The 17,001-nt window shown below is 45.0% G+C and overlaps 1 long non-coding RNA gene across 1 annotated transcript; it reads right to left on the bottom strand.

Annotated features, from left to right (window-relative positions):
• Positions 1-7,847: 7,847 nt before the first annotated feature.
• LOC139277957 (uncharacterized) lies at positions 7,848-12,147 on the bottom strand. Its single transcript, XR_011596184.1, has 3 exons — positions 12,032-12,147; positions 9,908-9,977; positions 7,848-8,300 (listed from the first exon to the last, which is right to left on the bottom strand). It is a non-coding gene; the product is annotated as an uncharacterized lncRNA (long non-coding RNA).
• Positions 12,148-17,001: the final 4,854 nt, after the last annotated feature.

Below are 17,001 nucleotides of genomic sequence, written 5' to 3'. Positions count from 1 at the left end.
AAACTTACCTTACACTTCGTCGTCCGGATCCCTTGGCCTGGCGCTGCAGAGCCTGGGGCAGGGTGGGGGAGGGGGCGGAGCTTCGGTGGGCCACTTTTGACGGACCATTCTTGCTGGTATCCAGCTCCAGCCATTTCTCCTCAATGACAGTCACTAGTTTCTCCACTTCCACATGGAGGAAAGTCTTTGTTCATCTTTCTCGCTCTTGCGCCATTCACACTCAGGTAATGTTCAAAAATCACACTTCTCACCTTTCTTCCACCTATCCAGCAGTCCTTTCCACTCCCTCAGCCACACAAAAATCAATATTTAAATCTTACGAACGCCCTGTACAGTTGCAGCAAGACTTCCCTATCTTTATACTCCATCCCCCTGGCAATAAAGGCCAACATTCCATTTGCTTTCCTACTTCCTTGCTGTACCTGCATGCTAACTTTTTGTGTTTCATGTACAAGGACCCCCAGATCCCTCTATTATGCAGTATTTTGTAGCCTCTCCATTTAAATAATAATTTGCTTTTCATTCTTCCTACCAAGTGGATAACCTCACATTTTCCCATATGGCCCAGAAGGCATGTGCTGGTGCTTATGTTCCACACAAACCTCCTCCCATCCCTCTTCATTTAATCTTATCATCACATACTTTTATTCCTTTCTCCCTCATGTATTTATCTAGCTTGCCCTTGAATGTAACTATGCTATTCGCCTCAACCACTCCCTGTGGTAGTGTGTTCCACATTCTAACCACTCATTGAGCAAAGAAGTTTCTTTTGAATTCTCTATTGAATGTGTTCGTGACTTTCTTATATTTATGACCTATAGTTTTGATTCTCCTACAAGTGCAAACATTTTCTCTACATCTACCCTATCAAACCCTTTCATTATCTTAAAGACATTTATCAGGTCACCACTCAGCCTTTCCGTTTATAGAGAAAAGGATCCCAGCCTGTTCAGCTGTTCCTGATAAGTATAACCTCTCAGTTCTGGTATCATCCTTGTGAACTTTATTTGTTTGTACCTTCTCCAGTGCCTCTATATCCTTTTTATAATACGGAGACCAGAACTGCTCACTACTCCAAATGTGGTCTTACACGAAAACATCCATAAGACAAAGGTCCTCCACCAACCTGACCCCGCAACATAGCATTGCCCACCCAGTCATCAAGGTCCACGGCTCAGCCTGGACAATGTGGACCACTTTCTATATCTCGGGAGCCTATTATCAGCGACGATGAGGTTCAACACCCGCCTCCAGTGCGCCAGCGCAGCCTTTGGCCCCTGAGGAAAAGAGTGTTTGAAGATCAGGCCCTCAAATCTACCACCAAGCTCATGGTCTACAGGGCTGTAGTGATACCTGCCCTCCTGTATGGCTCAGAGACGTGGACCATATACAGTAGACGCCTCAAATCGCTGGAGAAATACCACCAACGATATCTTCACAAGGTCCTGCAAATCCCCTGGGAGGACATAAGAACATAAGAATTAGGAACAGGAGTAGGCCATCTAGCCCCTCGAGCCTGCTCCGCCACTCAACAAGATCATGGCTGATCTGGCCGAGGACTCAGCTCCACTTACCCACCCGCTCCCTGTAACCCTTAATTCCCTTATTGGTTAAAAATCTATCTATCTGTGATTCGAATACATTCAATGAGCTAGCCTCAACTGCTTCCTTGGGCAGAGAATTCCACAGATTCACAACCCTCTGGGAGAAGAAATTCCTTTTCAACTCAGTTTTAAATTGGCTCCCCCGTATTTTGAGGCTGTGCCCCCTAGTTCTAGTCTCCCCGACCAGTGGAAACAACCGCTCTGCCTCTATCTTGTCTATCATTTTTAAATGTTTCTATAAGATCACCCCTCATCCTTCTGAACTCCAATGAGTAAAGACCCAGTCTACTCAATCTATCATCATAAGGTAACCCCCTCATCTCCAGAATCAGCCTAGTGAATCGTCTCTGTACCCCCTCCAAAGCTAGTATATCCTTCCTTAAGTAAGGTGACCAAAACTGCACGCAGTACTCCAGGTGCGGCCTCACCAATACCCTGTACAGTTGCAGCAGGTCCTCCCTGCTTTTGTACTCCATCCCTCTCGCAATGAAGGCCAACATTCCATTCGCCTTCCTGATTACCTGCTGCACCTGCAAACTAACTTTTTGGGATTCATGCACAAGGACCCCCAGGTCCCTCTGCACCGCAGCATGTTGTAATTTCTCCCCGTCCAAATAATATTCCCTTTTACTGTTTTTTTTCCAAGGTGGATGACCTCACATTTTCCGACATTGTATTCCATCTGCCAAACCTTAGCCCATTCGCTTAACCTATCTAAATCTCTTTGCAGCCTCTCTGTGTCCTCGACACAACCTGCTTTCCCACTAATCTTTGTGTCATCTGCAAATTTTGTTACACTACACTCTGTCCCCTCTTCCAGGTCATCTATGTATATTGTAAACAGTTGTGGTCCCAGCACCGATCCCTGTGGCACACCACTAACCACCGATTTCCAACCTGAAAAGGACCCATTTATCCCGACTCTCTGCTTTCTGTTAGCCAGCCAATTCTCTATCCATGCTAATACATTTCCTCTGACTCTGCGTACCTTTATCTTTTGCAGTAATCTTTTGTGTGGCACCTTATCGAATGCCTTTTGGAAATCTAAATACACCACATCCATCGGTACACCTCTATCCACCATGCTCGTTATATCCTCAAAGAATTCCAGTAAATTAGTTAAACATGATTTCCCCTTCATGAATCCATGTTGCGTCTGCTTGATTGCACTATTCCTATCTAGATGTCCCGCTATTTCTTACTTAATGATAGCTTCAAGCATTTTCCCCACTACAGATGTTAAACTAACAGTATGTTACCTGCCTTTTGTCTGCCCCCTTTTTTAAACAGAGGCGTTACATTAGCTGCTTTCCAATCCGCTGGTACCTCCCCAGAATCCAGAGAATTTTGGTAGATTATAACGAATGCATCTGCTATAACTTCCGCCATCTCTATTAATACTCTGGGATGCATTTCATCAGGACCAGGGGACTTGTCTACCTTGAGTCCCATTAGCCTGTCCAGCACTACCCCGCTAGTGATAGTGATTATCTCAAGGTCCTCCCTTCCCACATCCTGTGACCAGCAATTTTTGGCATGGTTTTTGTGTCTTCCACTGTGAAGACCGAAGCAAAATAATTGTTTCAGGTCTCAGCCATTTCCACATTTCCCATTATTAAATCCCCCTTCTCATCTTCTTCGGGACCAACATTTACATTAGTCACTCTCTTCCATTTTATATATCGGTAAAAGCTTTTACTATCTGTTTTTATGTTTTGCGCAAATTTACTTTCGTAATCTATCTTTCATTTCTTTATTGCTTTCTTAGGCATTCTTTGCTGTTGTTTAAAATTTTCCCAATCTTCTAGTTTCCCACCTTATACGCATTGGTTTTTAATTTGATACTCTCCTTTATTTCCTTGGTTATCCACGGCTGGTTATCCCTTCTCGTACCACCCTTCTTTTTCACTGGAATATATTTTTGTTGAGCACTATGAAAGAGCTCCTTAAAAGTGCTCCACTGTTCCTCAATTGTGCCACCGTTTAGTCTGTGTTCCCAGTCTACTTTAGCCAACTCTGCCCTCATCCCACTGTAGTCCCCTTTGTTTAAGCATAGTACGCTCGTTTGAGACACTACTTCCTCATCCTCAATCTGTATTGCAAATTCAACCATACTGTGATCACTCATTCCGAGAGGATCTTTTTCTAGGAGATCGTTTATTATTCCTGTCTCATTACACAGGACCAGATCTAAGATAGCTTGATCCCTTGTAGGTTCTGTAACATACTGTTCTAAGAAACAATCCCGTATGCATTCTATGAATTCCTCCTCCAGGCTACCCCGTGCGATTTGATTTGACCAATCGATGTGTAGGTTAAAATCCCCCATGATTACTGCCATTCCTTTTTCACATGCCTCTATCATTCCCTTGATTATTGTCCACCCCACCGTGAAGTTATTATTTGGGGGCCTATAAACTACGCCCACCAGTGACTTTTTCCCCTTACTATCTCTAATCTCCACCCACAATGATTCAACATTTTGTTCATTAGAGCCAATATCATCTCTCACAACTGCCCTGATATCATCCTTTATTAACAGAGCTACCCCACCTCCTTTCCCTTCTTGTCTATCCTTCCGAATCCGAATGTATGTTTAATTCCCAGTCTTGGCCACCCTGCAACAACGTTTCTGTAATGACCACCAAATCATACCCATTTGTAATGATTTGTGCCGTCAACTCATTTACTTTATTTCGAATGTTGCGTGCTTTTAGGTGAAGTGTTTTAATACTAGTTTTTAAACCATGATTTTTAGTTTTGACCTCTCCTGCAGCCCCTTTATATTCATACATATTGTCCCTTCCTATCACCATGTGGTTTACACTTACCCCAGTGCTACTCTGCTCTGTTGCATCCTGCCTTTTGCATTCTTTCTTGGGGTCCTGTTCATCTGCGCTCTCACCCACTCTAACTAGCTCAGAGCCCTCTCCTGGGTTCCGAATATTCCTCGCATTGAGGCACCGAGCTTTCAGGCTTGCCTTTTTATGACACTTTGACTCTTTAAAATTTTGCTTTACATTGGCCCTTTTTGCCTTGGGTTTCTCTGCCCTCCACTTTTACTCATCTCATTTCTGTCTTTTGCTTCTGTCTCCATTTTGTTTCCCTCTGTCTCACTGCATTGGTTCCCATCCCCCTGCCATATTAGTTTAACTCCTCCCCAACAGAACTAGCAAACACTCCCCCTAGGACATTGGTTCCGGTCCTGCCCAGGTGCAGACCGTCCGGTTTGTACTGGTCCCACCTCCCCCAGAACCGGTTCCAATGCCCCAGGAATTTGAATCCCTCCCTGCTGCACCATTGCTCAAGCCACGTATACATCTGCGCTATCCTGCGATTCCTACTCTGACTAGCACGTGGCACTGGTAGCAATCCCGAGATTGCTACCAGTGCCTTTAAGGTCCTACCTTTTAATTTAGCTCCTAGCTCCTTAAATTCGTCTCGTAGGACCTCATCCCTTTTTTTACCTATGTTGTTGGTACCAATGTGCACCATGACAACTGGCTTTACTCCCTCCCTTTTCAGAATGTCCTGCACCCGCTCCGAGACATTCTTGACCCTTGTACCAGGGAGGCAACATACCATCCTGGAGTCTCGGTTGCGGCCGCAGAAACGCCTATCTATTCCCCTTACAATTGAATCCCCTCCCACTATCGCTCTCCCACTCTTTTTCCTGCCCTCCTGTGCAATAGAGCCAGCCATGGTGCCATGAACTTGGCTGCTGCTGCCCTCCCCTGATGAGTCATCCCCCTCAACAGTACTCAAAGCAGTGTATCTGTTTTGCAGGGGGATGACCGCAGGGGACCCATGCACTACCTTCCTTGCACTGCTCTTCCTGCTGGTCTTCCATTCCCTATCTGGCTGTGGACCCTTCACCTGCGGTAAGACCAACTCGCTACACGTGCTACTCATATCATTCTCAGCATCGTGGATGCTCCAGAGTGAATCCACCCTCAGCTCAAAATCCGCAACGCGATCCGTCAGGAGCTGGAGGCGGATACACTTCCTGCACACGTAGTCGTCAGGGACACCGGAAGTGTCCCTGAGTTCTCACATGCTACAGGAGGAGCATATCATGTGACCGAGCTCTCCTGCCATGATTAACCCTTAGATACGCTTAATTTGGCGACAACAATGTTAACAGGTTACTTACTGATATAAAAAAGAAAAAGACAACAATGTTAACGGCTTACTTACTGATATAAAAAAGAAAAAGAAAAGCTACTCACCAATCACCAGCAAATCACTTACCTCTTTGGCTGTGACGTCACCTTTTGAATCCTTTCTACTTCTTTTTTGCCTTTTCTCCCGGCTGGAGCTGTACAAGCTGGGCCTTTATAGGCCTCACCACGCACCCCGGACTCTTGCTGCTCGAACTGCCGCTCCTCCTCCAACGTTGGGCCTTTATAGGCCTCACCACGCACCCCGGACTCTTGCTGCTCGAACTGCCGCTCTTCTCCGACGTTGGGCCTTTACAGGCCTCTCCACGCACCCCGGACTCGTGCTGCTCGAACTGCCGCTCCTCCTCCGACGTTGGGCCTTTATAGGCCTCACAACGCACCCGCGCTGCTCGAACTGACGCCCCTCGATCAGGCCAACATCCCCAGCATCGAAGCACTGACCACACTCGACCAGCTCTGTTGGGCAGGCCACATTGTTTGCATGCCTGACACAAGACTCCCAAAGCATGCGCTCTACTCGGAACTCCTACACAGCAAGCGAGCCCAAGGTGGGCAGAGGAAACATTTCAAGGGCACCCTCAAAGCCTCCTTGATAAAATGCAAATCCCCACCGAGACCTGGAAGTCCCTGGCCAAAGACCGCCCTAAGTGGAGGAAGTGCATCCGGGAGGGTGCTGAGCACAAGTCTCGTCGCTGAGAGCATGCAGCGGAAGGAGCATGAGGCAAACCTGTCCCACCCACCCTTTCCTCCAACGACTGTCTGTCCCACCTGTGACAGGGACGGTAATTCCCATATTGGACTGTTCAGTCACCTAAGAACTTACTTTGAGAGTCAAAGCAAGTCTTCCTCGATTTCAAGAGACTGCCTATGATGATGTGGTCTAAACAAGGTTCGGTACAAGTTTAACGTAACTTATCTGCTTTTCAATTCTATCCCTATAGAAATGAATCCCAGTGCTTGATTTGTCTTTTTTATGGGCTTATTAAACCTGCGATGCTATTTTTAAACCCATGATGAATGTGTACCCCATGATCGCTATGCTCATCTACCCCATTTACTCATATTATTCAAGCAGTATGTGGCCTCTTTATTCTGCCTACCAAAATACACCATCTCACACATACCTACATTGAAATTCATTTGCCAATTACACACCCATTCTACAAATTAATACTCATATTTTGTCACGTTCTTCCTTTGTGTCAACTACACCACCAATTTATTGTCACCTGCTGATTTTGAAATTTACTTCCAATTCCCTAGTCCAAATTGTTAATGTAAATTGTGAACAGTGGTCCCAGCACCAATCTTTATGGAACACACTTCCCACCTTGTGACAGTCTTGAGTAGCTATCCTTAACCCCGACGGTTTTCTGTTTTGCCAGCTTGCTAACCATTCTGCTACTTGTCCCCTGACTCCACATGTTCTGACCTTGGTCATTAGTCTTCAAAGGTACCTTATCAGAGGCCTTTTGAAAATCCAAATGTTACATCCACTACATTACCCTCACCTACTCTTTATTTCTTCAAATAATTCATTAAGTTTGGTCAAGCTTGACCTACCCATTTGAAAGCCGTGCTGACTACTCGTTATTGTATTTTCGGTTCCTGGATGTTTTTGAAATGAACTCTGAGTAAATATTCCATTACCTTTCCTACCACCGTTGGTAAGCTAACTGGTCTATAGTTCCCTGGACTTGTTTGATCGCCTTTTTTGAAAATATAGGAATCACTTTAGCTGGCCAGCACGCTTCTTGCACTATTCCCTTTTCTAATACATTTTTATATGTAAGTGACCCAGCTATTCCTTGCCCTGCGTCTTTTCAGTCTGTGTGGTGAAGGTCCTCCTACAAGATTGTTAGGTAGGGTGTTCCAGGATTTTAACCCAGTGATGAAGGAATGGCTGATTAAATGTTCCAGTCAGAGTGGTGTGACTTGGGAGGGCAAAATGGAGGTTAAAAAAGTGTTGGAAAAAGAGTTATTGGAACATTTTATTTTTGATTAATGTACATCACTGGAAGCTAAATATATTGGAAACACAAAAAAAGACACCAAACAATGGTTATTCATTCCAGGTTTTGCTTTTTTTATTTCAGTTTTATGTAGACAGAAATTAGGCGTACAGCATTTGCATGGGGTTGTCTTTATCGCTGGGGCCCCCTTGCCCCAGCTAACCAAGCAATGCAGAGTCAACGTGAAGCGACAATAAAATCATTTAGAAAATAAACGAAAATAAACAGAAAAAAAAAGTAGTTTCAACGTTTTATTATATTTTTAAGTCAGTCATGTGTAGTTAATTCAGTTGTATAGTCGTTTGTTTCTTTAGATTTATTTATTGCTTTGGTTGCTCAGTTGTTGTTGCTTCTTGCTTTGGTTGCACAGTCATTTGTTGTATTGCTTTTGCATACTCAGTTCTTCCTCTTCCAGTCTGGTTTCATGCTAATCACCACTCTGCACACTAGTGCACAAGGCACTAGTGCTCCTGCGGTTTGGGCACAGGAACTCTCCTCTCCTCCTGCCAACAACAAAACACAACATCATGGAATGAGAAGAGGCTACTCAACCCAATAGACTCGCTCCTTCCACAGACCATGAACAATCACAGCACGAGGGCAAGTTCGACATCAATACCAGCTGATGCCTAAAGCTCCCACTATTCTAACTACTTAACTACTGCCTTCTCCCTTCCACAGACATCTGACCAGACTGATTCCCAGGATGGCAGGACTGACATATCAAGAAAGACTGGATCAACTGGGCTTGTATTCACTGGAGTTCAGAAGAATGAGGGGAATCTCAGAAACATTTAAAATTCTGATGGGTTTAGACAGGTTAGATGCAGGAAGAATGTTCCCAATGTTGGGGAAGTCCAGAACCAGGGGTCACAGTCTAAGGATAAGGGGCAAGCCATTTAGGACCGAGATGAGGAGAAACTTCTTCACCCAGAGAGTGGTGAACCTGTGGATTTTTCTACCACAAAGTTGTTGAGGCCAATTCACTAAATATATTCAAAAAGGAGTTAGATGTAGTCCTTACTACTAGGGGGATCAAGGGGTATGGCAAGAAAGCAGGAATAGAGTACTGAAGTTGCATGTTCAGCCATGAACGCATTGAATGCCGGTTCAGGCTCGAAGGGCCAAATGGCCTACTCCTGCACCTATTTTCTATGTTTCTATGACCACTGGGCCAATCAGCAAAGGCACCAGTGTCCTCTGGGGTGTTTGATGTTGGGGGAGTCTAGAACCAGGGGTCACAGTCTAAGGATAAGGGGTAAGCCATTTAGGACTGAGATGAGGAGAAACTTCTTCACTCAGAGTTGTTAACCTGTGGAATTCCCTACTGCAGAGAACTGTTGAGGCCAGTTCATTGGATATATTCAAGGAGTTAGATATGGCCCTTATGACTAAAGGGATCAAGGGGTATGGAGAGAAAGCAGGAAAGGGGTGCTGAGGTGAATGATCAGCCATGATGTTATTGAATGGTGGTGCAGGCTCGAAGGGCCGAATGGCCTACTCCTGCACCTATTTTCTATGTTTCTACATCCAATCCCATTTCCTACTAGATACTTACGCAGATCTTTTTAATAGGAATTAACACACTGCCTGGAATAAATGGTGAAGAGCAGACTGGGCCTTGAATTAGCAACATCCAACAGTGTGATTTGGAGGGATGTGTCAGTGTGATATACAGACCATACAATCCTTCAGGAACAAAATAATTATACAATTCCCCAGGGCATGGAACTCATTACCAATAACTCCTTGTTTGTGTGCAGTGTAACACAAATATCCCACTCTCTCTCACCCCTTATATGATTGAAGTTTTAGGTCAATGACAAATAAAAGTCATGGATCCCATATGCTTTAACAGCCATCTCAACCTGCCTTGCTACCTTCAAAAAGATATGTGGACCTACACCCCAGCTCTCATTTCCTGTAAAATTGTACCATTTAGTTTACATCATCCCTCCGCATTCTTCCTACGAAAATTAATCACTTCTGAAAATCTGGGAACTTTTACAATTGAGAAAAGGTTATTATTCAGGTTGCAACATCCCCAACCCTCTAAATAATCTGTTAATTTCAAGCTAGCTGGATCCACACTGAAATTAAAGGTACTCACCATAGAACTATGAGTGAACTATAAAAGTGAACTACTACAAGCAGGATAGCTGGGTCACCGATTGATGTCCCTAGGGAAAGGAAAGAAACAAGAACTGCTTTAGTGAAAATTGATCAGGAATCGAGTGAAAGACTTGTATTTATATAACGCTTTGCACAATCTCAATGTCCCAAAGCGCTTTCCAGCCAATGAAGTACTTTAGAAGCGTAATCACTGTTGTAATGTAGGAAATGTGATAGCTAATTTGCTGACAGCAAGCTCCCACAGAGAGCAATTAGATAAACATCCAGATCATCGGTTTCAGGTGGAGGGTTGGCAACCCTACCCCTGACTGACAAGGTGCCTCTGGGTAAAGGTGGGTGCCCTTGGTCTGGACACCCAGTATTGGTAAGATGATTAAGAGACCCCCAGATCAGCACACTCCAGCTTTGATGGATTTTCAGCCACTTCACCATTAATCTAACCGATCCCAAATTCCCCAGTGGAAAAGCTTTTCAATTGGTTACTCTCCTCCTCCCCCACATCATCAACTGTGGACATTGAAGTATCTAAAAAAGGTTATTTTTTTTCAGTCAAGTGACACGAAAGAAAGTGAGTCACATGCTCAAATGGAAAAGTACAGCCAGTGTCATCTTTGCTGCCTTTCTATACTATGCAATTAACAGCTGTACAGAGCCTGGCTACTTGAAAGTAGTCTACAGTACACGAATGGTTCAAAATAAAAAAACATGCACAGATGCAGGTTTTTTTTTGAATGGTATAACACTGGTCTAAGTGAAGGTTTGGGAACTGCGCACAGCAGGAGAACGTTTTTTGCAGATGTGCATCAAACTGAACCCAGTTGATTGCCCGCAAGCTAACAGCAGGCAGTCTGGCTCCATGGATCTTGGCATTCTCAGTGAGGCAATGACATGGCTCCTAATGGTGTGCAGTTATAAACCACAGAACGACAGCAAACTGGTCCACATATTTCAGGGCGGAGTCGATATCGGAGTCTGTGCTGCAAGTCTCTCTGGATGGGGGTTATAACACTATCAATTCTATGACCTGGGCTCCTGGTTAGTGAGGGTCATGCTGGGGAGATTTATTTTTGGTGGTTTATTAATCTACTGGAAGACGAAAGAAAAGATTACTGTGGGTTTAGTTTGTTTACAGACAAGCTTCAGTTCTTGTAAGTTTGCCATGACAAGCCCTGGGGAGGGCTTGCACGGAGACTGAGCTGTACCTCTGGCAGTTTGGACTGTGTGGGGCACGAACAAACTTCAACTGAGCACCATTTTCAGCCCTTTCCCTGGGGGATGCACCAGGAGGGAGATCAGGAGAAACACCGGAGAATTTCAGGTCAATCATTCGGGTCGGAGGCTTCCTTCTGACGAACGCCTCCAACCAAATAATATTTTATGAAAGTAGCTGGTGGTGCCAGGAGCGCCTGAGATTGCGGTGGGAGACCTTCTCTTCCCGCACATCAGAGGCTGGAGTCACGTGATTGGACAACCAATCTCGGTACAGTATTCGCATCGATAGTAATGGGAACTCCCTATCTCAGAGTTCACATTGCAATCAACGAGAAAAAAATATTTTTTTTAAAAACTCACATTTAAAATTAAATTGAAATGAAAGTTTTAGAAATAATTTTTTTTTTTAAAAAGTGTTTTAATAGGGTTTAAAAGAAAAACTTACTTTAGTGGACAGGGGTTTAAAGATAAAAGTCTATTTAAATTTTTTTTAACTATATGTTTTAAAACTCTTACGCTGGTTAAAGTAGGCTATGCACCTGCTTTTACCAGGCGTAAAAGTTTTAAAGGACATTTTAGCCCCAGTTGACAAGAGTCATCACGACCATTGCCCCATTTCTGTTTGCTCTCCATGGCAGGGAAACAACCAACAGGACAAGTGCGCTGCTTTCAACATTTAGCAGCTTTGATACAAGAGAGAAGAGAGAGAGAGAGAGAAAGAGAAAGTAAAGAGTGAGAGAGAGAAATGAGACAGCGGTGGGCGATCGGGAGAACCCCCTCTCTCCAGAACTTTGACCCGGAGAGTCTACGTGCGTGAGAAATAGAGGAAGAGACTGAGAAACTCTCTGAGAGTCGGGGAAGCTCCGGTACCAAGGATCAGCGCTCTTACCTTAGGGGGAAAAAAGCGAGAAGGGCTGGAACCGTCCTCCCACTGAGGGGAGACGCCCGCAGCCAAAAGGAACAAACAGCCCCGAGAGCGGCCTCTTATACTCCGCTGTCAGCCAATCCCCTGGAGCGGGGAATCTCCCCTGCTCTCTCTCCACTTCCTGCATCAACCAATGTAACTTCTGGGGACAAGTTTGGCGCAGAGTTTTGGGGAAGAGGGGAGAAGTTGGGGAGGGAAGGAGAATTCTAGGATTAAGTGAGAGGGGCAGGGGATGGAGCCACTCATGAACTTGGAGGGGTGGGAAGAGGAGCAGTTTGCGCAGGGCAGAGTGGAAGTGGCCATCTTAACCAGTTTGGCGGGAGGGCAGAGTGGCAATATAAACCGGGCTAAAAACAAAATGCTGGAAATCTCAGCGGGTCAGGCAGCATCTGTGGAGAGAAACAGAGTTCACATTTCGGGTCTGTGACCCGAGTCAGAACTGGCAATAGTTTGAAATGTAACCGAATATTAAGGAAGTGCTGGGGCCCTGAAAGGGGGAGGGGAGGAAAGAGCAAAAGGGAAGGTCTGTGATAGGGTGGAAGGCAGGAGAGATTCGAGAGACAAAAGGGACGATGGGCCAAATTGAGATGGTAATGGTACAAGCTAGGAAACAAAAGCTGAGTCTAGATATAGTGGAATAATTACCAGCTGCCACGGGAAACAGAGAAAAATAAAAAGCGGGGGATTTGTAAAAAAAAAGGGAGGAAAGGGAACAAAGTATGGTCAGAGGTTATGGTCTGAAATTGTTGAACTTGATGTTGAGTCTAGAAGGCTGTAAAGTACCTAAAGGAAAGATGAGGTGCTGTTCCTCGAGCTTGCGTTGAGCTTCATTGGAACAGTGCAGGAGGCCAAGGGAGAGGTCAGAGTGGGAGTGGAGTGGAGAATTAAAGTGACAGGCGACTGGAAGCTCGAGGTCTCAGACCTGAAACGTTAACTGTTTCTCCCCACAGATGCTGCCCAACCCGCTGAGATTTCCAGCATTTTCTGTTTTTATTTCAGATTCCAGCATCTGCAGTATTTTGCTTTTGAATTAGTATATAAACTAGAAGGTTGGAGAAGAGTGTGTGTGTGAAAGGGTGGGGAGTTGTATGGTTACAGTGTGTGTGAAAGGGTGGGGAGTTGAATGGGTTACAGTGTGTGTATGAAAGCGTGGGGAGTTGGATGGGGTATCGTATGTATGCGTGGGTGGGAGTTGGTTAGGGTACAGCGTGTGTGTATGAAGGGGTGGAGGGTTGGATCGGGTACACTGTGTGAGGGGGGTGGGAGAGTTAGATGGGGTACAGTGTGTGTGAAAGGGTGGGGAGTTGGATGGGGTACAGTGTGTGTGAGGGGGTGGAGAATTGGATGGGGTACAGTGTGTGTGAGGGAGTGGGGAGTTGGATGGGGTACAGTGTGGGGGTGGGGAGTTGGATGGGGTACAGTGTGTGAGGGGGTGGGGAGTTGGATGGGGTACAGTGTGTGTGAGGGGCTGGGGAGTTGGATGGGGTACAGTGTGTGTGAGGGGGTGGAGAATTGGATGGGGTACAGTGTGTGTGAGGGAGTGGGGAGTTGGATGGGGTACAGTGTGTGGGGGTGGGGAGTTGGATGGGGTACAGTGTGTGAGGGGGTGGGGAGTTGGATGGGGTACAGTGTGTGTGAGGGGGTGGGGAGTTGGATGGGGTACAGTGTATGTGAGTTGGGTTGCGGGATGTCGGATGTGGGAGAGTTAACTGTTGGGTAAGTGATGATCTGGTTGGTATGTTGAAATCCAAAAGATAATTTGTTTTTCCAATTTTAAATGCAAAATCTATTATGAAATATCAAGGTGCTTAAAATTAATAAACAGGCATAATATGAATGTAAAAATTCCATATTTGTATGGGGATGATGCTCCAGACTCCCTAGAAATCCACCTCCATGTTTGTACTGCCAACATTTGGATTTCCGCGTCAGCCTTTCTTGTACTTACGTTAATTCTTCCTGCAAAAGAAAGTTGAGGGAATGTGGATACGGTCTGCGCCACTTTTACCGTCCATACTTATCACCGGCAGCTGCCTGTATCGGGCAAATAGCGCTAACTAGATGGCATTTCCATAGGAGTCAATTACAAAGATGCTGCTTATGAGGTATTAAGCGCGCTGATTATTTCGAACAGTTCAAAATATACTTACCCTGTACTGGCCCATTTAAAAGGCTCTGCTGATTTCATGCAATGTTGGATCTTAAGAACATAAGAAGTAAGAGCACAAGTAGGCCATACGGCCCTTCAAGCCTGCTCCGCCATTCGATCAGATCATGGCTGATCTTCGACCTCAACTCTATTTTCTCGCCCGGTCCCCAGATCCCTTGATTCCTCTGGAGTCCAAATATCTATCTCAGCCTTGAATACACTCAACGACTTAGCTCCACAGCCCTTTGGGGTAGAGAATTCCAAAGACGCTCAACCCTCTGAGTGAAGAAATTTCTCCTCATCTCAGTCTTAAATTGGTTGACCCCTTATCTTGAGACTATGCCCTGAGTGCTAGACCTCCCAGCTAGGGGGAACAACCTGTCCGCATCTACACTGTCTATTCCCCTCAGAATCTTATATGTTTCAATCAGATCCCCTCTCATTCTTCTGAACTCCAGAGAGTATAGGCCCAATCTACTCAATCTCTCCTCATAGGACAGCCCCTTCATCCCAGGGATCAATCTAGTGAACATTTGTTGCATCGTCTCTAAGCATGCGTGTCATTTCTCAGATAAGGAGACCAAAAGTGTGCGCAGTTCTCCGCTGTTGTCTCATCAAAGCCCTGTACAATTGTTGTAAGAGTCTTACTCTTGTACTCCAAATCCCTTGCAATAAAGGCCGACATGCCATTTGTCTTCCTAATTGTTTGCTGTACCTGCACGCTAACTTATGAGGACACATAAATCTCTCTGGACATCAACATTTAATAGTTTCTTACCATTTAAAAAAATATTCTGTTTTTCTATTCTTCCTACCAAAGTGAATAACCTCACATTTCCCCACATTATACTCTATCTGCCACCTTATTGTCCACTCACTTAACCCTCTATATCCCTTTGCAGACACTCTGTGTCCTCCTCACAGCTTACTTTCCCACTTAGCTTTGTATCGTCAGCAAACTTGGATACATTACACTCGGTCCCTTCATCTAAGTAATGAATATAGATTGTAAATAGCTGAGGCCCAAGCACTCATCCTTGTGGCACCCCACAAAAAAAAAACATTTATTAGAAAAAGGGGCAGTTAAGTGTCTGGAGTGTCCCCCAGATTGGGGGGCACTTGATCTAATGTTTATTTTGTTCCCCCCCCCCCCCAAAAGAGTTGTGGCACCCCACAAGTTACAGCCTGCCAACCTGAAAATGTCCTGATTATCCTTAATCTGTTTTCTGTCCATTAACCAATCTTCTATTCATGCTAATAAATTACCCCACCCCCTTGAGTCCTTATCTTGCATAGCAACCTTTAATGCGGCACTTTATCAAATGCCTTTTGGAAATCCAAATATACTACATCCGCTCATTCCCCTTTATCTACCCTGCTAGTTACATTAGGGTGCAGTCCTTTCTGTTCCCCGAGGGCCTTCTTGGGCCCTTTCAGCTCCCTGGGAACCCACTCCTTCAAACATTCTTAATGCAACTGGTACCCAATAGGAGAAGCCATTACTCAGTACTTAGCTTTGTGGTTTTACCGTCCGTGTATGATGGGCAAATCACCTGAACACCAACTGTAAACAGTGGGGAACAATCAGTACTTGCCTTTAAGATACGCAGGTTTTCATGATATTAAGGGGAACTGAGGGGTATTAACAGGAAGCTAGAGAGAAACTATTTATGCTGGTTAGGGAGTCTAGGCCTAGGGGGCATAGCCTAATAATTAGAGCCAGGCTTTGAGTGAAATTAGGAAACACTTCTACACACAACAGGTGGTAGAAGTTTGGAGCTCTCTTCCACACATGGCAATTGATGCGAGATCAATTGTTAATTTTAAATCTGAGATTGATAGATTTTTGTCAACCAAAGGTATTAAGGGATATGGGGCAAAGGTGGGTATGTGAATTGGGTTACAGATCAGCCATGATCTCATGGAATGGTGGATCAGGCTCGAGGGGCTGAATGGCCTACTCCTGTTCCTGTATTCCTAGAATTATAGAATGATATGGCACGGAGAGAAGCCATTCAGCACATCGTGCCTGTGCCGGCTCTTTGAAGGAGATATCCAATTAGTCCCACTCCCCTGCTCTTTCCCCTTAGCCCTGTAGTTCTTTCCCTTCAAGTATTTATCCAATTACCTTTTGAAAGTTACTATTGAATCTGCTTCCACCATCCTTTCAGGCAATGCATTCCAGATCAGAAAAACTCTGCGTAAAACCCCTGTTGCCTCTTCACCTGCCTCTCCTCATTAAAGACCCTCCTTAAAACAAACTCTAATTAAGTTTTTGGTTACTCCCTCGTAATAGCGTTTTGTTTGGAATCCATTTTTGTCTGGTTATACCTCTGAAGTACCTTGTGAGGTTTTTCTGTGTGAAGCTCACTGTAATCGATGCAACTTGTTGTGGAGGAGGAGGAATACACTCACTGTCTTTGTTCAGACATTAGGAACAATCATTGGGGATTGAGGGACGGGAAAGCAGCCAGTAGCCATGTGACCAGACCCCAGCAACCATGTGACTAGACCCCAGCAGGGCACAGCAACCATGTGAACAGACCCCAGCAAACCACAGGTGGATATAAGGAGTTTTGACCTAATTGAATGGTGGAATAGGCTCGAGGGGCTAAATAACCCACTGCTGTTCCTATGTTCTTACAACCCACATACCTAGTTACACAGCAACAGTTTCAGACAGAAGGGAATCTTCGGCCCATTTCGCCCTCCTATCTACGTATTGCCATGGTGCATTTCTAATAAACCTGAATCTCCGTCTAATTCCCTCTTGAAACTCATTAAC

This window comes from Pristiophorus japonicus, chromosome 13, assembly GCF_044704955.1.
Source record: "Pristiophorus japonicus isolate sPriJap1 chromosome 13, sPriJap1.hap1, whole genome shotgun sequence".
NCBI classification, from domain to species: Eukaryota; Metazoa; Chordata; class Chondrichthyes; family Pristiophoridae; genus Pristiophorus; species Pristiophorus japonicus.
The sequence above is the reverse complement of the archived record's forward strand: the minus strand, read 5'-3'. Positions and strand labels throughout refer to the sequence as shown.